The 22,889-nt window shown below is 43.0% G+C and overlaps 1 protein-coding gene and 1 long non-coding RNA gene across 6 annotated transcripts in view; one reads left to right on the top strand and one right to left on the bottom strand.

Moving 5' to 3' along the window:
• The window catches only part of DENND2A (DENN domain containing 2A), a 68,945-nt gene extending 46,709 nt beyond the window's left edge, over window positions 1-22,236 (bottom strand). For 2 of the 4 annotated variants that reach the window (XM_083572271.1, XM_083572269.1), the window contains exon 1: window positions 21,775-22,236. The gene's annotated coding sequence lies outside the window, so the exon portion shown is untranslated. The remainder of the gene's footprint in view (window positions 1-21,774) is intronic. The other 2 variants (XM_083572272.1, XM_083572270.1) reach the window with 1 other exon arrangement.
• On the top strand, window positions 829-19,178 carry LOC310742841. 2 transcript variants are annotated; one of them, XR_014538723.1, is made up of 4 exons: window positions 829-884; window positions 16,177-16,261; window positions 18,364-18,581; window positions 18,928-19,178. It is a non-coding gene; the product is annotated as an uncharacterized lncRNA (long non-coding RNA). The 2 variants fall into 2 exon arrangements; XR_014538724.1 differs by lacking the exon at window positions 829-884 and having other exon boundaries at window positions 16,090-16,261.
• Window positions 22,237-22,889: the final 653 nt, after the last annotated feature.

A 22,889-nucleotide genomic window follows, 5' to 3' on the forward strand; every position in this document is an offset into this window, starting at 1 on the left:
CTATTTTCAAGCATTGCCATTAAAATTAATATCCCCCCCACCCAAAAAATAAATGCTCCAAACCACTATTTCTGTATCTCCCCACAATCTTGCATTTTTTGGATGGAGCGGGAGCAGCTACAGCCAAACTTAGCATGTTAGATAAAGCCATGATGCAACAGAGATTGTATAATGGCATTAAGGTTTATCCTTATTCTCTTACCCAATTCCTTGTTTGAATTTTTCCTGTTTTACAGCTGCACTATGCAGCCTCTCAATTAAACCTTCCAAGAACTCTTTTGTGTGAAATATAACCAATTTATTCTCCTTTGGATTACATTAGAGCCATTTATTTGGGAATTTTCAAAAGCCAACACAGAAGACCCCACACACCTTCAAAAAGATGGCATCATTCCTAGTTTTACTCCTTGTTAAGTATCAAATTGATGCCACTCACTTGTTAAGAAAATGGCATCCTCTTCCTCAGTCATAAGTGGATGTGTGTTTAGATATCTAACCACAGCCACGGGCTTAGATAATACATTATTTAGGTTTGAGCCACTTCAAAATGCTTAAAGAAAGACACACTGTGTCACCGTTTAGGATTCCTAGAGGGAATTTAAACAAAGCAAAACAAAACAAAGTTTCAAGGTTATCAGACTACGCAAAACACAAAAAGTGACATTCGAGACAACAATAAGTTTATATGCAGAAGACGGATGTGCAGAAGACAAAACGCTAACAGGAAAACCAGGAGTGGTGCTCAGCTCTCATCTGGTAGCCCTAAACTCCTTCCACCCCATCCTTTTCTCTATTTACAGCATTTCCTGTGACAAGGAAGCAGAGACACAAAAGCCCTGCTATGGCCTGTGTGCAGAAGCTGGGTCCCCCATTCTTCCACACAGGTCAGAAAGATTCATTTCCTCCGGGATCTCAGCAAAAAAGAAGCTTGACCTACATTGTATAGAATCAGAAAAGATGGAGAGGAAGTTCCCCAAATAAGCAAATAATGTTCTAGCAAACTAGTGGCAGGATTTAGGGTTGGGGGCGAAAGAAAATACACAGCATCTGTTCAACTAACGTATGTGTGTAAAGGTTGGAACTTGCTGATGAGGTGCTACATAAAAGTCCCAAAGTTTCTGGGTTCCAATTCACATCGGACCCAACAAGAATGGTCAATAGTCAGAGATGAAGGGAGCTGGGAGTCTGTGGCATCTGGAGGGCACCATGTTGGCAGCAGGGATAGCCAAGTACAGTGGTACCTCGGGTTAAGTACTTAATTCGTTCCGGAGGTCCGTTCTTAACCTGAAACTGTTCTTAACCTGAAGCACCACTTTAGCTAATGGGGCCTCCCGCTGCCGGAGCACGATTTCTGTTCTCATCCTGAAGCAAAGTTCTTAACCCGAGGTATTATTTCTGGGTTAGCGGAGTCTGTAACCTGAAGCGTATGTAACCCGAGGTACCACTGTACATATGGAGGAGAGAGAAATACCCAAACCCTTATTTATCCAGTTCTATTAAGGTGATGCTCTGTAAAGGGTGAGTGACATATATCACAGTCAAATATAATACAGTGGTACCTCGGATTAAGTACTTAATTCGTTCCGGAGGTCCGTTCTTAACCTGAAACTGTTCTTAACCTGAAGCACCACTTTAGCTAATGGGGCTTCCAGCTGCCGCTGCACCGCCAGAGCACGATTTCTTTTCTCATCCTGAAGCAAAGTTCTTAACCTGAGGTACTATTTCTCGGTTAGCAGAGTCTGTAACCTGAAGCGTAGGTAAACTGAAGCGTATGTAACCCGAGGTACCACTGTATTTCAAAAGGGTACAACATGTGAATGCAGTGCATATATGACTCCCATTTCTTTATGAACTAAATACAAAGCCTAGTGAAGAATGAATCGCACCATATAAATCAGTGTAGTGGGAACTCGAAAGCCATCCAATTCCCTAAATCCAGGCAGAATCTCCAGAACACGAACATAGAATTCTTTCAGGTAGGAACATCAGCCTCCCTGAAACCCACCTCTTCCATGAGGTTTTTGACTTGGTCTTAGTTCACATCCCATGGTAAACAAAGCTAAGCACAGAGCTGCATTTGCGGCACATTAATCTCTAATCCTGGTTATCTTGTCCATTCTTGCCCTCTCTCTGCTGCTTTGTTAACCTGGTCTTGCCCCCCTTCCTACTTTCCCCTCCTCAAACCTCTCTTTCTCTGTTGAAATTTAGATTGTAAGATAGATCCTCAGGGCAGTGGGTTGTCTTTTGCTACTCTTATAAGGTACCAATGTACTGATGGAACTAGATAGACAAATGCAACGCCCATAACTCTGTTGTACAGCACATATTTGTATATACAGGCAACAACCAATTGATACGCGTCCAACTGAAGCAAGACTGCGCATGCGGCGATCATGCCAAAACTAGAAGTGACTTTAAAAATGGCAAAAACAGCCCTAAGAGAGTCCAGAAAGGGCAAAAAAGACACAAAAGCAGCACCTAACAATCCTACAAGCCTTTGGAAATGCAATCCCAGGAGCCCTTGTACTGACCGTTGAGGCCTGTGGAGAATTGGGAGTTTGAGCAAGGAGGTTTGGAGGGAGTGGCTGTGGTGGAGTTTGGCATCTGGTAAGTGCTGCTGGTTTTAAAAGGGTTGTTTAAAGGGTTTCAGGAGGTTTAGAGGGTGTTTGCAGGCTTTTCCAATGGTGTTTCAAAAATGCGAGATTGTACGTAAACTTGTGGTGCCTTGGAACGTAACCCCCGTGCAAATGGGGAGTTTCCTGCTCAATCCCTAGCATCCTCACTTAAAAAGCAGTTTAGGAAAAGACGTCTGCCTGAGATATTTGTAATCTGCACTGCTCATCCTAGAAGATGCTTTCTTGCTAAGACCAATAGTCAGATTCGGCATACGGTAGCTTTGTATGTTCACACACAAAAACCCCAAATCAATATGACAGTGTGGTCAAAGGAGAAAACTGTAAGAAAGGAGCACTTCATACAAAACTTTATTCATATGTGGGTATGTAGAGACATTTGAGAGTATGGTTTGAGAATTTAACCGTCACACAGAGAGAACCAACTGGGAAATCTACTAAGATAAAGAACACCTGCTGGCATAGTAAGAGCCTGCAATTATAAATTCAAACTCCATTACTAGAGACATCTAAAAGATAATGGAGAAAGTCAGGAATAAGCTAGATCTAGGTTTGCCATCTCTTGCTGCACTTTTTTATAACGTGAAGACAGAGGTGAGAGAGCTCATGATTTTAAGACAAAACGAAAAAGCTAACGTCATTATCAGAAGGCAAAGGGGCACTTTTAAAGGTCTGCCTTTTTTGTTCACCCCTGCAACATCACAGCTGAACCGAGGCCGCTTTGGAAAATGAGAAGTAGCACTGGTGCATGCGCATGCATTCAGATACCGAGTGTGTTGGCATTGTGCTATAGCTGCCTCTAGTCACAGTCGGCCATCTGCTACTACGGCCAAAGGGAGCACGTTCCCGCTTTGCTTTTCCAAAGGAATGTAGCTCTGAGAAGCACCATTCCTCCTGAACTAGGGAGGGAAATTTGAGAGTGCCGAGTCCTGCCAGGGGAAAGGAAGTGTGGGGGAGGGAGCACACTGTGATGCCGCAGTTAACTGGGTCATTGTACTGATGGCCAATAAGACAAAAGCAAAACACAGCAGCCTAAAAAGAGCGTGCTAGAGGAGGAAAGCAAGAGCGAGAGAGGTCTTTCCTCCTCCTTTCACGCATCTCTCTCTTTTAGCCTCCCCCATGCATATGCACACAGTGTCATAGATTCACAGTGCTATTCTCCAAAACCAAACCAATATGAGGAACTGAAGAGGCAAAGCCCTTGAAATTTGCAAATGCAACTTTTGGAAGCAAAGAACGGTATGGCCTGGAGGAAAAGAGGTTTTTAGTTTTCTTTAAGCCTCTGAAATGTATTTAAAACACCACAGTGAGGGGAACAGGAAGGTCCTACATCTGGTATGCTATTTTTCAGAAGCCTCTTATTTTCCACCTTTGCAGAACTGCAGGGATATTTCTGTACTTCCAAGACATCGCAGCATCCAAAAAAGAAAGTGCTTTGACCATCCCATGATGATCAGGACTGAGGTCTATTTCACATGACATGGATCTATCAAACTATGGCTTACAAGCTTGCTGGCTTCCAGAGAGGAGTCCACATCCACTCTACTCCTCCCTGGACCTTTTCACTCAGAGCGGCGCAGCTGCTAAGATGAGGCTTGGGATCATGTGCTGTTTGAAGCCGGAATCACGATTTAACAGCATCCCTCCTCCTTTACAAGGATCTGTAACCACAGGACAAACCTTGGCCACAGATTAGAGTTTAGGAGGAGACCTTAACCACAATTGCAGCTTTGGACAGCAAGTGAAGCCAAGCTGCACTGTGCTTTAAAGGAATGGGGAAGGAACAAAGGGGTGTGTGAGCTCCTCTCTGGGAGCTGTAGAACATTTGCATGGCTCCAGCAAGTCATTCTTTGGCTTACTGCTATGAGTGTGAAGTCATTAACGTGGCCAATGTTGTGCCATTAGGGCATGGCTGCTTGTATCTGCCATACCCCACCCAACAAATTCCAGGAGGCTTCATAAGGGAATTGCCAATGGAAGAATTGCAAGGCAGTTCTTCACTTTTGAGTTTAGATAAAAGGATGTGTGTGCATTGTTAGTTAACCATTGACATTAGCTTTACTTAGGGATATTAACTGAACTATTGGCAAGCTTTATTCCCAATAATTTTCTTCGATCTGTTTTAAATGAATTATTACTTGCCGATGGGTGTCATAGTTATATTATAGTGACAATACAATACAATACAATACAATACAATACAATACAATACAATGAATACAGTATTTCGTCATCATCCATCCTTCACCAGCTGGTATCAGGGCAGGTTATAACAATTTCAAATTCAGAATTAAAAACAGTTTTAATGTTTTATATCCACGAGATTAGGGTGGGTCCTGAAAACACAATATCTCAGGTGCCAAAGCCCATGGTAAAGAGCCAAAAGCTCTATGTTGAAGAAGCCAGACACCCCTCTATGGGGAGGGAATTCCACAACTTAGGGACTGACACAGAGAATTCCTCCACCACCACCGCTGAACTTCTGAGGGAGGTGGAACTACCAAGAGGGTCCCCTCTGCTGATCTTAACACCTGGGGTGGTCCGATATGTTGGTGCATTTAGACTGTTATTTTTTTAAGCACAATATGCAAAACAGAGCCTCTACATCCAGGAATGTAAAGAATTTAGAATCCCACAAATATTAACTTCCCCAAATATCTACAGACACTTAAAAATGGAACTGAGCATATGTCAGAGAGAATAACTAACACCTATCTATTTAGGAAACTGCTGCTGGCCTCCCATTCCAAAGCAGAACATTCCCTCCAGCCAATAATACAGGGAAAAAAACACATCCATGAAAACAAATAGAAACCAGGAAAGAAAACCAAAAAATGAACCGCTTTGCTATCACATGCAACATTTTTATTATTATTTTATTTTTAAAAAACATTACTAAAGTGTTTTAAAATGCAAACAAATAAAATCAACAAATTTATTTCAATAGCCCAAGTATCTTATGAGCAACCAAGCCAGCTGAATATGCTCGGGAATAGAAAAGAGAACAAAGGTTTTCTCTTCCTCACTGGTGATTCCCCCTGCCCCCATCCGTGGACAGATTAAAGGTCAGATAATACTTAAGGCACACAGACTTATCCATTCACTCACTCAGTCATTTTACTAAATTTATGCCCAACCTTTTCTCCAGGGAGCTATTCAAGTTAGTGCACATAGTCCCTTGCTCCAATTTTATCCTCACACAGCCCTGCGCGGTAAGGTAGGTTGAGACAGTGACTGTCCCAACAACACTTGGCAAGCTTCATGGCCAAGTCCAGGTCTCCCTGGCCTAAGTTCAACACTTGAACCACAAAACCAAATAGGTAGCTAAGGCCACATCTCAATGATATTTCAGGAGGTGATCTGCCATTTTGCTAAGAGGCTGTGACAGGTCCCATCAGCACACAGCCCTATACCCAAGAGGAAATGTGGACTCTTGCTTAAAAGTATTATATATGTGTGTCCACCATCAGTCTCATGCTATTTTCCCCGATTTAAGTCATCCTCTCCATTTAGGGGGGAAAGATGCAGGCTTTCATTGGTTTATAATGATCATTGACTATGTGAGTAGATTCACCTCGATTTTAAGATGATGGTTCCCTTTCAGGATACCCCACCCTCCAAAGAAAGGAAAATTCCAACAAATGACCAGGAATTCCTCTGGCTAGGAACTGGAACATTTCTATAATAATAATAATAATAATAATAATAATAATAATAATAATAATAATAATTTATTATTTATACCCCGCCCATCTGGCTGGGTTTCCCCAGCCACTCTGGGCGGCTTCCAACTGAATATTAAAAACAATACAGCATTAGACATTAAAAACTTCCCTAAAGAGGGCTGCCTTCAGTTGTCTTTTAAAAGTAAAATAGTTGTTTATTGCCTTGACATCTTCTGGGAGGGCGTTCCACAGGGCAGGTGCCACTACCGAGAAGGCCCTCTGCCTGGTTCCCTGTAACTTCACTTCTCGCAATGAGGGAACCGCCAGAAGGCCCTCGGCGCTGGATCTCAGTGTCCGGGCTGAACGATGGGGGTGGAGACGCTCCTTCAGGTATACAGGACCGAGGCCGTTTAGGGCTTTCTAGCACCTTATAAAGTAATGTCTGGCTGAGGCTGGCTATTAAAGTACCTGCTAAGAAACACCGGTATTGTCCCATGAAGTTTGCATCATTCTGCTCCATAAATGAAAAAACAACAACCTGGATTTTGTTCCCTTTTTTAAAAAAAAGGAGGAGGAATCCCAAAAGGTTGATTGCCCAGAGGACTTCCATCCTTCCTGCTTTGTTATATTGTGTATACACAGAGGCATGCACTGCATACTCCTCTCTTGGCTGCTACAAAACTATTGCTTGGCGAGAAACCAGCTGAACATCTGCAAAGGAGAGGGAGGGTCTACCCTCCTCTTCTCTTCCAGAACAACTTTAGCGCTTATACCTTGGTACGAGCTTCGTATCCCCCTAACGCAGAAGCCACACCCTAGGCCTACGCAACCATCCTATTATGCTCATCCTCACCACCCACAATTCCTGCCCAGCTGAAAGCCTTTTCAAGTTATCAGAATGTAATTGCAACCATTTCACTTATTAAGGCTGGGTGTTTAGTCTTCATCCACCCTGCTGAACATGTAACAAAGCCTTGTCTTCAACTTTGACTCCTCACTCACCATATCAAGTCCGCTGCCAAGTCATATTACCCCCTCTTTACAAAAATATGAACACTCTCGGCAAAAAACCAAGTTCACACCCTGATCGCCTCTCACCTGGACTAGAATAGCCTCCTCTTCCATTGTCTCACCTCAATCCAGCGTTCTGTTTACCCTACTCCATCCTCTGTTAACTCCTGTATGTTGAATTTGAAATGGTATACAGCTCAGGGCATGGAACTTTGCAAAGCGCCATCATCACATATTAATGGTATTAAGTATTCCTCCTGCCATATGCATTTTACTTCTTCGTCAGAAATTGCATTCATGTGCCAATCTGATTTATTAATGGACTAGATTTTCTTAGTTGGGTGGTACCATTTGGATAATAACATCACAGCTTACCTATTTTGTGTGTCCCACTAAACACTACTAAACATGAACACAGCATTCTGATTACTCTTCCCCCCCCAAAGGAAAATAAAGAAGGGGAAAGGAAAGGAAAACCACTTTAAGTGGGTCGTCAGGGTCTAATCCTTTTCACTGCCCATTGGTTTCTGTACCCCCAAATTATGCTCCTACTTGCCAACCCCCACCCCCACCCTGGGTTTTTAGACATCTGCTTACTCTAAACAAAAATAACAGTCTTTGTCAGGGGTTTGTTAGAAGCATGCAACATGTCTTTGTGTGTTAAATGTTTTGTTAGGTCCTTAGAAATGTCTTTCAAGCTAGCTCAAAACCGCAACTGGTGCCCTTTCCACCTCTCTTGGCACTCATTATTTCCCCTTAAGCCAAACTCCAGACTGGCTTTGCATGTAGACTACAAATGTTTGAAACAGCTTATGGCACTTTTGCCCCATCAGGCAACATCAAGCCTATCAGGGAAAGACAGACACCTTGGATGAAAATGAAAAAAGCATCTCTCTCTTTTTTAAAAAAACAACAATATCACAGACGTGTGTTATTGTGATACATTAAGGATAATCAGGAGATTTTAAATGGTTTTCTTTTCAAGAGATGTGTTCTTTTCCCTTTAAATTTTAATCTTAATTGTTAGTTGGGTGCCTCTTGCAGAGTTCAAAGGCTACTCAACAAGTCAGTTACAACTAACACCTGAACTCTCGCCAGGCCTCCGGGCTTTGATCTAGCAGCTCAATTTTTGCAAAGCTTGTCCTAATTGCAAACATTATTGCTTAGGGAGTGTAACCAACAGCTGCATCTGCACAGGCACCCTGTAGCTCCCAGCAACATCCCTCAACTGCTAGCCAGGGCCAGGGGAGTAAGGAACAGGCCACTATTCATGTCCTTACTGACCACAGCTGCCAAGTGACACCTGAAAAAGGACAAGGTGGTGTTTGCCCTGTGCGGACGATGCACATAAATAATTACAATGGGCTGCTCAAACAAGACGTGCGCAGGTGGGTGCACCTGCACTGGTCAAAACGGAGGCACTGGCTGGGAATTTCAACATCCACAATGCTGCTGCTGCTTGCTAAACAATAACTTTAGATGATACCACCAAAAAGAAAAAGAAAAGAGGATGCTGCTGCTCAAAACCAGAAGTGGATGAGCCCTAATAGGAGCAACTTCCCTCCTAAAGAGGTGCTATGGACCTGCCAGCACTCTCTTATTCCAACATGCTATCAGGCTGATGTAATCATTGCTATATGCAAGCCTATTCATCCTCAGTCCTGGCAGAGGAGCAGCGCAATTATCGCTCTTGCCTGAGCTGCTTGCAGTAATGCAGTTTGTCAGCCAAGATTGTAGGAAGGAAACAGGGAGGTTAACTCTGATGATTTCATGGCTTTGTAAATGCAGTTCATTAAAAAGGCACACAACTGAGAAGATAAGGAATATACGCCTAAGCCAGGCCAATACTTCATCTGGCCCAGTGCTATCAATCCTAACTAACCTTGGCTTCAGACATGCATTAGTTGCAGGAAAGAATGATCTCATGGAACTCACCAAATCTTTGACAGATGGAGGGCTGATTCACAGACATGTATGCTCCAGTTGCCCCTATTTACCAAAAGCAGTCACAACATCCTGGATCTTGTACCTGGTAAATCTGTCCCCATTTTTGCCTTTGGAGGGGCATGTTAAAATTCTGTTAGTTGAGCTAGATTTATCATTCCTTAGAGGTCCAGCTCCTGAAGAGAAATCTTGGACCCAGATCCACCTTATCCCTAGTGTGCATACCTGCAGATACATGCACATCCATGCTAAGGCACCATGTAGTGCACAGCCTGCGATTTCACATGGCAACAAAGATCATCTTGAACTGTTAAAGGTAAAGGGACCCCTGACCATTAGGTCCAGTCGTGGCTGACTCTGGGGTTGCGGCACTCATCTCACTTTACTGGCCAAGGGAGCCGGCGTACAGCTTACGGGTCATGTGGCCAGCATGACTAAGCCGCTTCTGGCGAACCAGAGCAGCGCACGGAAACACCGTTTACCTTCCCGCCGGAGCAGTACCTATTTATCTACTTGCACTTTGACGTGCTTTCAAACTGCTAGGTTGGCAGGAGCAGGGACCGAGCAACGGGAGCTCACCCCGTCACGGGGATTCGAACCACCGACCTTCTGATCGGCAAGTCCTAGGCTCTGTGGTTTAACCCACAGCGCCACCCGTGAACTGTTAGGCAAAGGCAATTATGCTTTCCTATTACAGTCGTACCTTGGTTGTCAAATGGAATCCGTTCCGGAAGTCCATTCCACTTCCGAAAATGTTTGAAAACCAAGGCGCAGCTTCCGGTTGGCTGCAGGAGCTTCCTGCACTCAGTCAGAAGCTGTGAAAGCCATGTTGGACGTTCGGGTTCCAAAGAACATTCACAAACCAGAACACTCACTTCCAGGTTTGCAGTGTTCAGGAGCCAAAACGTTCGAGTTGCAAGGCGTTCGAGAACCAAGGTACGACTGTATATGTCGGAGGTCAGCAAACTTTTTCAGCAGGGGGCCAGTCCACTGTCCCTCAAACCTTGTGGGGGGCTGAACTATATTTTTTCTGGGGGGTGGAATGAATGAATTCCTATGCCCCACAAATAACCCAGAGATGCATTTTAAATAAAAGCATACATTCTACTCATGTAAAAACACCAGGCAGGCCCCACAAATAAAACAGAGATGCATTTTAAATAAAAGCATACATTCTACTCATGTATAAACATGCTGATTCCCGGGCCGTCCACGGGCCAGATTTAGAAGGCAATTGGGCCAGATCCAGCCCCTGGGCCTTAGTTTGCCTACCCATGGTATATGTGTCTAACCAAAAGAACAGGCACTGTCATAGCTTATCACTTGAAGAGTAAATAAACCATTCATCATGATGGGAACTAGCCTAGCCTCCCCCTCTTTTCTCCTCTGGTGTGACTGTGATGAGGTGACCAGGAGCCTTTGCTTCCCATTTTGATTAAACACAGTTTAGTGATACATCGGAGCCCTAAACTGTGATGAAATCCTAACCACTGTTTGCTGAAACAAGCCAGCTTCATCAATCACATATTGAAGTTGACTTGTTTCAAACAAACCATAGTTAAGATTATCCACATTTTGGGGAGCTCATACAAATATGAGAAGCTGCAGTCAAACAAAAAAGGAAGCAAACCTTTTGAACTGCTCCTCTCAGCCATGCTGGAAGTGGAGAGGGGGGGGCGGAAATGTGCAGGCCTGGAGAATTGAGGCTGGCTGGGCTTGTTCCCATTGCAATAAACCATGGCTGAATCATGACTTATGAACACAGTCATAGGAGCTGCATATGTTTCCTGCTCCCTCAATTAGATTCTGGGTTTGGAAGGATTAATGCTCCATCTTCCAAAAGTAGCCCACTTAGAATTACCCACGTCTGAGTGCTCTAGGACCTAGAGCATTCCCAGCATGAACTACAGTACAGATTCAAAGCTCAGCCTGGCCAGATATTCACTTGCTTTTTGTTTTTCCACCGCCTCATCCCCATTTTCTCTTGTTGTGGGCCTCTTTCCTCACACCCACTCTCCTCCTGTCATGTGAGCAGAGTTTCCAGCATGGTTGGCCGGTAGCCAATGCACAAGAAGAGAGAAGAAATCATTCGGGAAAAGCAATTTTCTGCTCCTTTCCATCACATAAACGTCACCCCCTCCCCTCTCCCCAGCTTGCAAGACTACTGCAGAGCAAGAACTTTTACAGCTGTTTGGATAGCCTGCAAATCTCTTGCTCCAAGCAAAGCAGCAGTGAGCTCAGCCCTTCAGTGTCTGGTGAACAAAGCAACATGTTCGCTGCATCACCACTTCCTTTTCTCAGGCCTATCCAATCAGTCCCAAGTCGTTCCCCCACAGTGGCGCACAAATCTCATGCATCTGTTCACATCAACCCCACTCCTGCCTTATGCACCCACAAGTAGAGATGGCACAACGCTCCACTGTGGCCACAGCAGAATCTGCACACCTTCCAGGAATCTTCCACACTACGACCCTGACTGTCCTTATTCTAAGACTAAGCTGCATGAAGAACAGTCACTTGTCAATCAAGTCGCCCATTGATACAACTGCAGCTGAACAGGATTTCCTGGGACTGTGCCATCGCAGTGGCTGAAAGACTGCAATCACTGGAGTTGCCATCAGAAAGTTGCATCTATTGTCTATGAAGATCTCTGTTGGCATGATATTGTTCACCATTATCTTTTTTTTTTTAAGAAGTATTTATTAAGATTTCACAAAAACAAACATACAAAAACACATAATAACAAAAGAGAAAAAATAAAAAATAAAAAGATAAATAAAACATACATAAACAACAAGAAAAATTAAAAACAATTGTTTTTCATAACATAAAACTCGTTTGCTTGTTTCTTTGACTTCCTCACACCTCCCCTTCTTGTATTCCCATTTAAATAATCAAATCAGCAAATCCTTACCCTCTTTCATTTATCTTATCTCTATTACTTAACATTTTATAACTCAGTATTTTCATACATTATCAATCCATTTTTGCATATTCTTATTAACTTTGTTGCCAATACCACTTATTTCCAATCCAACACCATTTTAGTTATTATTATTTTTTAACCTAATTAACCCTTCTTCCATATTCTTAAAGCATTACAGCTGGAAACCGCTCAATTTCTATCCAACATCATTCTAACATTCATTAATTTTGCAATATTTCTGTAAATAATCTTTAAATTTCTTCCAATCTTCTTCCACCGCCTCTTCTCCCTGGTCCCGGATTCTGCCAGTCATTTCTGCCAGTCCCATATAGTCCATCATCTTCATCTGCCATTCTTCCAAAGTGGGTAAATCTTGTGTCTTCCTGATATTGTTCACCATTATCAGGACACATATCACATGAACCATCTTCCCCGCTCCAGAAGCTCTTTCACAGAAAATAAACAGCCTATGCACTGAGTACCACACATATCTCCAAATCAATCCAACGCTTAAATTCACAAATACATTTGCAGGGGAGTCAACTGCAGCTCTTCACTCTTCACTCTCTTATAATTCTAAGCTGCAACCGAGCTATCAGTATGTGTGTGTGTGTGTGTGTGTGTGCGCACACATGGAGGAAAGATTGTCATTTTCATTCCTTATTTTTCACTTTTCTAAAAAAAGTGTTGAAGAACATTCACAATCGCTGTCTCTTTTTCAGAGAGAGAATAACCTAACCTGTGTCTTGAGCTACGTCAAGAGGCTTTTTGAAGCTTATTCTATGAACGTCCGCGGTCTAGCTCTCGGCATCATTTATGAAAATGTGCTTCTAAAAAACCACTTGAGTTCGTACTTCAAGTGACAGGGACACCTAAGTTAAGTTTACTTAATTAAGTTCACCGTAGTTCGCTTTAGCATGAAACTTGCATGAGCAAGCAAAAGGAAGAAGAGAGTTTATTTTGATTTATTTGCTCTCCTTGGTTCCTTCTTATCTGAGCCAAGGACAATGGGATAGTCGTAATGGTTAAGGCATAGCCCTGTTCTTTTCAGCACCCTGTTCTCAGAGTGGCCAACCAGATGCCTGTGGGAAACCTGCAAGCAGGACCTGAGTACAGTGGTACCTCGGGTTAAGTACTTAATTTGTTCCGGAGGTCCGTTCTTAACCTGAAACTGTTCTTAACCTGAAGCACCACTTTAGCTAATGGGGCCTCCTGCTGCCGCCGGAGCACAATTTCTGTTCTCATGCTGAAGAAAAGTTCTTAACCAGAGGTACTATTTCTGGGTTAACCGAGTCTGTAATCTGAAGCGTATGTAACCTGAGGTACCGCTGTACAAGAACACTCTCTCCTCTGTTTCCAGCAACTGGTATTCAGATGCATTACTGCCTCCAACTGTGGAGGCAGAGAGCAGCCATCATGGCTAGTAGCCTTTGATAGCCCTCTCCTCCAGAAATTTGTCTAACCCTCTTTTAAAGCCATCTTCTTAGGTTGAGGGTTATCACTGCCTCACGGAGGAGCAAGTTCCATAGTTTATTTTTATTTATTTTTTAATAATCTTTATTAAAGTTTCAAAGAGATTACAAAAATAGAAAAAAGAAAAAGAACAAATAAAAAGAAACAAAAAATACAAAATACAGAACAATAAAAAACAATTAAAAACAAATCAGTCTTTCCATGTCTTATCTTTCATTTGCTTGTTTCCTTGACCTCCTCATACCTCCCTTTTTTGTATTCTAGTTAATAGTTGTTTCAGCAAGTCCTTACCCTTTTTACTTTTATCTTAATATTTTATCTTAATATATTGTAACTTTACATTTTCACCTGTTATCAATCCATTTTTACATACCCCTTTATAACATTATTGCTAAAACCACATAACTTCATTCCACCATCCCTCTAACATTACTTAATTTTGCAGTGTTTCTGTAAATAGTCTTTAAATTTATTCCAATCTTCTTCTACCGACTCTTCTCCCTGGTCTCGGATTCTGCCAGTCATTTCCAACAGTTCCATGCAGTCCATCACTTTCATCTGCCATTCTTCCTGGGTGGGTAGATCTTGTGTCTTCCAATACTTTTCGATGAGTATTCTTGCTGCTGTTGTTGCATACATAAAGAAAGTTCTATCCTTCTTTGGCACCAATTGGCCGACCATGCCCAGGAGAAAGGCCTCTGGTTTCTTCAGGAATGTATATTTAAGTACCTTTTTCATTTCATTATAGATCATCTCCCAGAAAGCCTTAATCCTTGGGCACGTCCACCAAAGGTGAAAGAACGTACCTTCATTTTCTTTACATTTCCAACACTTATTATTGGGCAAATGGTATATTTTTGCAAGCTTGACTGGTGTCATGTACCACCTGTATATCATTTTCATAATATTCTCTCTTAAGGCATTACATGCCGTAAATTTCATACCTGTGGTCCATAACTTTTCCCAGTCAGCGAACATAATGTTATGTCCAACATCTTGTGCCCATTTTATCATAACAGATTTCACTATTTCATCCTGGGTATTCCATTTCAACAGCAAGTTATACATTCTTGATAGTATCTTAGTTTTGGGATCTAACAGTTCTGTTTCCAATTTTGATTTTTCCACCTGGAAGCCAACTTTCTTATCTAGATTGTAAGCCTCCCTTATTTGATAATAATGAAGCCAATCTCGCACTTTATCTTTTAGTTTCTCAAAGCTCTGCAATTTCAATTTATCTCCTTCTTGTTCCAAAATCTCCCAATATTTCGGCCATTTGGCCTCCATATTGAGCTTTTTCTGAGCCTTCGCTTCCATTGGTGACAACCACCTTGGGGTTTTACTTTCAAGTAGATCTTTATATCTTATCCAGACATTAAACAACGCTTTCCTGACAATATGGTTTTTAAATGCTTTATGTGCTTTGACCTTATCGTACCACAAATATGCATGCCACCCAAATACATTATTAAAACCTTCTAGATCCAAAATGTCTGTGTTCTCAAGAAGCAGCCATTCTTTCAGCCAGCAAAATGCGGCTGATTCATAGTAAAGCTTAAGGTCTGGCAGGGCAAATCCACCCCTTTCCTTTGCATCAGTTAGTATTTTAAATTTTATTCTGGGCTTCTTGCCCTGCCAGACAAATCTAGAAATAGCTCTCTGCCACTGCTTGAAACAGTCCATTTTGTCCAAAATTTGCAATGATTGAAACAGAAACAACATTCTTGGCAATACATTCATTTTTATAGCGGCAATACGGCCTAGCAAGGAAAGCTTCAGGTTTGACCATATTTCTAAGTCCTTTTTCACCTCTGACCAACATTTTTCATAGTTGTCTTTAAATAAATTCACATTCTTAGCAGTCATATTAACCCCCAGGTATTTTACTTTCTTAGCAAGTTCCATAGTTTAACTACGTGTTGCATGAGGTTGGACTTGGTTTTTTCTGTCCTGGCTCTTCCAACATTCAGCTTCACTGCATGCCCGTGAGTTCCATGAGAGATGGAGAAAAACTTTTCTCTATCCACTTTCTCCATGCCATGCAACATTTGTTAAACTTCTATCACTTCTTTTACTTACCTTTTCTCTAAACTAAAAAGTCGCAAGCGGCGTAACCTTTTTTCATTGCTCCATCCCCTTGATTGTGTGTGTTGCCCTTTTCTGACCTTACAATATCCTTTTTGAGGTGAGTACCTTGCTGGTGTAACTCTACAATGGAAACTAATAAAGGGGAAAGAGGGTGGGAGCCAGATCAGTGTTTGTAGGTGACTAATCAGTCGCTCAGTCTCCCTCTGCTTAGCCTTTGTTCACAACCACATTTCCCAATAGGAAAATTTCATTGCTAGCGGCTGAAGTGGTTGTCTACATGCATTTTGGCAAGCTCCCACATGCTGGGTGGGTGAGGCTTCGGAGAGGCGGAAACTCAGCTCTCAAAGTAAATCGATGGGGAGAGATGTAGCGTGTGCAAGGAAAAATTCCATTCAGAGGAGTAATAGTCTAACACACAATTTCCTCCTACCTTTAGCACTCTTTGGAACCAGTTGCTCCTCTTAGATTCTGATCAGTCAGTGGAAATCCAGGCAATAGGAGATGGAACGTTTTTCACTCAAGTGAGTATACACAGGGAACTTAATCAGGAAACACTAGTTTTTCTTGCTATGAGATTAATCTTCACACCTGTATCTTGGTCTGAAGCTGAAATGGGGGAAGGCTGCTATCTAATAATTGGGTGCACTCTTCCCACCTTAGATCAAATCTATGCTGTCAGGTGCCATAAGAAAGCGGCAGAGATAGCACAGGATAGTACACACCCCGGAAATAATCTCTTTTAGCTTCTGCCTTCTGGAAGAAGGTAGCCGCCTGAGAAACAGTTTCTACACAAATGCAGTTCTGGTTCTAAACTCAGCATAAGGGGGTCTCTATAGTATAGTGTATTTTAAAATGGGGTTTCAGAGTTTTTAGGGGTTTTTGAATGTTTTATGTAGTTTTTTAAATTCATTGTTCTGCATGGGACAATGACAATAAAGATATCGTATATCGTAATATTGTTTCTTGTTTTTGAAAATCTAAAGAGATGAACAACTACCTGACCTTTAGAAGACATCTGAAGGCGGCCCTGTTTAGGGAAGTTTTTAAGGAATGATGTTTTAATGTATTTTTAATCTCTGTTGGAAGCTGCCCAGAGTGGCTGGGGAGGCCCAGCCAGATAGGCGGGGTACAAATGATAAATTATTATAATATTATTATTACAAAGCACAAAACTGTACTCCACTACACCAGAGAAGGAGGAACATAGAAGGGCCATGACTCAGTGGTAGAAATTCATTTCATTTAAAATCACGACATGTCTAAGCTTGGCACCCAAAGACAACAGAACAGCACAGGTGCCAGATGAATGTTATTGAGGAAGGAACTCTGCAACAAATGGGGAACCACCAATGAGAAAGAGTCCTACTTCTGAGTAAACATGCACAAGATTCTGCTGTAAGGATGCAATCCTGTGAACACTTACTTGGGAACAACTCACAAAGTAATGTAACACACTACAAAACTTCCGTCCAATCCAATTACAGGAGATACAAATAGAAAAAATGAGTGCCAATAAAGGTGCAGGAATATGCCAGCTTTCAGACCTATACAGCACAATCCAATGTGTATTTCCTTAGAAGTAAGCTTAATTGTATTTGATGGAGCTTACATCTATTTCACAATGCAGTCTTTGAAACTGAAAATTGCATACTTTTGCAGTCACCTAAGTAGAATCTATTAAAGTCTTTATAAATAATAAAACTATCTTCCTTCCTTTGAAACCAGCACAGAAATGGAATACAATGTATGCATCTTCTGTGTGTTTTTGTCATCAATAGCCAAAGGTTTTAAACAAAAGCTCAAGTAATAAACACAAAATAGTAAATAAGCAATAAGGATTGGCAGGTCCTGAAAAAGTAGCCGGTTCCACGCCAACTTGCAATTGTGTTACTCCATCAGTTGCTAAATTCCTTGGCGGTTCAAGGAAAGCAGCCACAAAGTTTTACTAGGACAATAAAAACAAAACCGTCCCAAGCACACTCAGTAACCCTCACACAGCAAAAGAGCCACATGGACTTACCGCAGGAGTATAAACAAAGATTTGTTAACCTGTCATTGGCCAGTACCAAAGTGTAGCACTTTTTTGTGGTTTATCACCCTGGCACAGAAACTTTCAAGGTATATCTATAGCACACTAGAGGCTTAAACTGGTTCAAAGAGTCAATCTGTCTCCCAAGGGAACCCTGGGAACTGGAATTCTGTTGATCTCTAACAGAAAGTTTCAGCATGCTCACCAAATAAGAACCAGGATTACTGGGGAGGGAAACTCTCTCTTTCTCTCTCTCTCCAATGTCTTAGCAAACCTATTCACCACCATTCCATCCTGTAAATCAGGGGTGAGGCATCTCAGTCCCAGGGGCCAAATGCAGCTTCCAGGCCTCTATCTCGCACTCGGGAATCTCTACAGGCTGTCTGAAGGCCAGACCACCCGCTGGCCCTGCTCTGCACCTGCAAATGCTTTGGGACTTGGCTGGAGCGCATCCTGAAAGTATAATGCCATTTGCTTTAAAGTTAATTTTCTCTTACTTACAGAGATCACACATTGAACCAAGACAAAAACTTGTTAGGTATTTTGCACTAATACTGACTGGGAAAAATCACTGCCCTCTCCATTTTTTCTTAGCAAAGTGGTCTAGATGTCACACTGGAAAAGCCAAAACGCCACCCACAAATTGGCAGAGAGGAATTGCTACATCGCCGCAAGCAGCTGGGTCTTGCCCAGGGCAGTGTGCTCCTTCAACGGACCTTGCCAAACAAGGGAACAGGCAACCATGAATAAAAGCTTTGGTCTCCGAAAAATACAGTGCCAGATCTTAGGCCACCAAGAAAGCATCACAGAAGGTTTGTTCAATCAATCGCTTCCACGGGGCACTTTCTGCAACAGATTGCAAGGGAGGCAAGGTGCGGTGAGGGTTCGGCTACCATAATCAGTTCGCTCCTTTTGTTGTAGATGCCTCCACAGTTTATATGTGAATGGGAAAGACATATTAATAAAAGGAGCATGGCTCTGCCCAGTCGTATCTTGTTTAACTCTTAATACCCACAGAAAAAGTACAGGGAATGGTTTAAGCGTCTGTGATGCCATTAAAGAAAAGCAGATTTTATCCTGGTAAGTGCCCAGACAGGAGGCAGTCCTTCCTCACCATGGAGTTTCTAAAACAAGCAATGCCAATGTGATGTCTTCCAGATGCTGTTGGACTTCAACTACCAACATCCCCAACCAGCATGGCCAAAGGTAGAAATATATAGAGGACAAGATTCATGGGAGCTGCAGCCCCACAACATCTGGAGAATGTAATAGCGGCCACCCTCCTGCTGCAAAAGCATTGCAGCAAACTAGTGATGCTACATAAAAGAATGTTTCTGACTATCCATTGCACCACATAAAATAAAGGCTCAACGATGGCTGGAAGCACACCCAACTTTATCCTGGCACCTGTCTTCCCTAGGCCTACTAATATGTGGGCAGTTTCACCAGGGTTACAAGCAAGGAGTTGATAGTGGACCAACACATCAGTGTCAAAAGCATGACAACAGCAACTCTCCTGGGTTCTTAATCCACCCAAGCCAATGCAAGGGCAAGGTAGCTAGTTAATGACCATCATTTAAAGGGCACCATTAGCTGGGAAGGTTATTGGGCTTACCAGCTGCAACCAAATCCCAAGTGCCACAGAAAGTATTTCATAGTATATACCCCATGTTGAAACAACTATTGCAGGTTATTCAGAACGCGCACACAGAGGAGTTTCTGCTTTTTCCTTTAATTTGTACAGCACATGGATATTTTAAAAAGTAATAGTAACTAAGTTCAGTCACACCCATCAATTATCTAGTGCCACCAATGAGAAGCAATGTTCATTTCCAGCTTGCCAAAAAGCACCAAGCATGTATGTTAAGATTAAGGGAATATGATATTGTGTTGACTTTGGATTGAAGTTTATACTATGAGAAGGATGAAAATCAGCCACTACTACAGCCCTCAGCTCCGAGAGACCCCCTGCCCCACCCCAAAACAAAATTATTACTACTTTCCCTCTCTATAATTTGGGCAGAAAAAAATGTGTCTGTCTCAGTTGTTCCACTTTGGAATCTGGTGCTGGAAATTTAAAGCTTCTCAAAAAAATATGGAACATTTCATAGCTACATCCAAGACGAAGCTCTGTTGTGATGCAAGCACCACCGTCGCAATTTTCTAGACAATGGAAATGTGCCATTTGCTACTATATACATGCGTATTTTTTTAAAAAAAAAATCTGGAGTGGGTAAAATACTTTACAGCCATACAATCCCACTCCCCTCCATGGTAGTCAATTGATCCCATACTATGGTTGGATCTAAAGGCCAGAGATTACTCTAAACACCGAGTCACTTGGGGGCAGAAGATCCAAGGTATACCTCCATGGTGGCAATTGTATAATTTATTTAAAAAATTAACAACATGATATTTTGCTGCCCTTTAAAACAATACAGCACAAAACCTGCTTGAGGCAGGTCACCTCACATTGTCCAATGGTAGGAATGGCCATGGATGAACTTGGAGACTAAACAATCCATTTGTGTAAAATTAGAGCACTGTCCACTGAACTACAGCAGGTTCTGGTGACGTTGTGAGAAGAAACGGGTGTATTGGGGGGGGATGGGGGGAAGAGATTGGATGGATGGGCCCTACGTAAGGAAGTTAAAATGACATTGTACATCAATCCCAGGCTGTAACTTTGCTTTCCAAGTGAATTGAGAAATTTGGGGGTTATTACACAACCATTCCATTTTTTAAAACCTAGTGAATTCCACTTGAGGTTTTTTCCCTGTGGTCCCCCCATTTTTTTTACAATTTTTTCAAAAACAAGAAGTTATCTCTATTTTTATAGCAGGCTTGTGAAGACTTTCGCCAAGCCTCTCTCTTTTTAACAAGATGAAGGGAGAGAAGATGGATTATTTCCATGCAAGGATTTACTCATCACTTCAGTTTACCTTCCATCGAAAGAGAAAAAAATCTTACAGAACAGTGTGATATGAAACACCTAATTGGACTCAGTTCTCTAAATAGGGTTTAAAAGTTAATAAAACTAAAGCACACTGCAGTAAGATTGAACAGACCTGGAATCAGCTAGGCTGAACCCCTTTTATCTGCTGCTCCTGAAAACGGAAAGGCAAACTCAGCAGCTTTTATGCCAGAAAGTTTTATCTGCATTCCTAAGAGCACCGAAAATGTGGGCGAAAAGGGAGGAGGGTTCCCCACGCCCACTGGTGTGACCCACACAATTCCTCTTTGCCAAGCTTGTGGATTTGGTAAGCAGACTTTCCCTTCTTTGATGGGGGGTGGGAATCCAACAAGATTCTGTGGCATTTTGAAACCCGTGCTTTTGAGGTAGCCATTTCCATGACGATTCACAGCTTTTCTCAATAAGTCACCCTTTCTCCACTGTGGAAACGTCTCCCGCCTTCAAGCGAGTCAGAATACCCCCAGATCTCCAGAAATCCCAATGGATAACCCTGCAGATCAGTTCCAGACGATCCCGCCACTAGGAATTCACGCACAGATTTCCACAGGGCAACCCGACCTGCTCTCCTCCTTTTCGATCCTCCTCTTCTAAGCCAAAAGCCGAGAGACCATTAGTCAACTACGGGCAGCAGCGGTGCAGTTAGGCACTACTTTAAAAAAAAACAAACCCAAAACTCTGGCTTTAAGAATATTCGTAAAAAGGGGTGTTCGTCAGATGCTCACATGCATTTCTTCACGTACTGTACTGTAGTTCCCCATGCGGTCCGCCAGCCCAGCTACGGAGAGTGGGGAACGGTGGCTTCCTGCTGGTCACCTCCCCACCGCAGCCAAAAGCGACCCGGTCATTTTGCACAAGCAGATCCATCCCCCCCCCCGCAAACTTTGAAGGGATCCCAAGACAGAGCCTTCCCCAACCTCCCCCTCCCACCACAAGCTGTAGGATTTGGCACATGAAGCCAGACCACCACCCCCCCCCCCAAAATAAGAAACCCCCAGCGCGGCAGAGGCATGAACCGCCCCTCCCTCGCCTACCTACCTTGCTCAATGGCAGTAGCCGGCCTGTCCCCCCATCTGCCTTCTGTTCTCATCTTGGGAAACTCCAGCCTGGCGACTCCAGCAACAGCAGCAGCAGCGACCGAAGCAGCCTCTGCTTGCATAGTTCCCTTTGCTCTGCTCTGCTCGCCCCCGCCGTAGTTCCTCCCTTTTGTTAACAGAGCCCCCTCACGGATTTTCAAAGGATTTCCCTCTCTCTTTGCAACTCCGTCTGCTCCATTAGAAAGGATCAGCTTCTTCCACGGCGAAATCTTCCCAAGTTTCCCTTTCCCTCCTCTTGCTGTCGCTGCTGCAATTCTCTCCCCCCTCAAAAAAAACCCATCAGCTGCTTTTCTCCCCGCCCCCCATCCCGACCGCTTCTTTTCCTGACTTTATGGCGCTCTCTCTCTTCCTTCCCCCTCCAAAGCCTAATACCACCCCCTTTCTTTCCCCCCTCCCCCTCTTTTCTTTTCTCCTCCTCCTGTGTCTTTCTTCCCACCCTTCCCTAGCCTGACCCATCCTGACTCTTTCCCAGTGAGCTAATCTGCAGCTGGCTGAAGAGCAGGCCGCATTGCCATGGCAACCCAAAATACTCGAGGATTTACGGGGTGGGGAGGGCCGCAAACAGGACCTGCTTGGGGACAACATTTGGGGGTGAGGGTGTGGTGGGGAACTACGGAAGGGGGCTATCCGTTTCAGTTCCTCCACTTCTGCCATAAAAAAATCATAAAAAAATTTACTACTACTACTATTATTTTTATCATCACGTTTCAAGTGCATCCCAAGCCAAAGTTGCTTTGCAAAGTTGCTCAGAGGACTTTTATCAAAATTAATGTTTCCCCTCCTGCTAAAGATCCGTGCACGAGAACACTTATTCTCAGATTATTTGCCTTGAAAATGATGTAGCCACATATATAGCCGTCTATATATACACACACGATCATAAGAGGAGTGAAATAATTCATTTCTTCAGGAACTGTTTATGTATGGCATAAGGACTGTGGCTCCACAGAAATGGAAGCATGCCCAGATTTCTTGGGGTGGGGGTGGGGAGATGAGGGGCACCGCGCCCTGGAGATATTGGGGAATTGCGCCGGTGGTTTACTGGGAAGAGA

This window comes from Podarcis filfolensis (assembly GCF_964270895.1).
Source record: "Podarcis filfolensis genome assembly, chromosome: 10".
NCBI classification, from domain to species: domain Eukaryota; kingdom Metazoa; phylum Chordata; class Lepidosauria; order Squamata; family Lacertidae; genus Podarcis; species Podarcis filfolensis.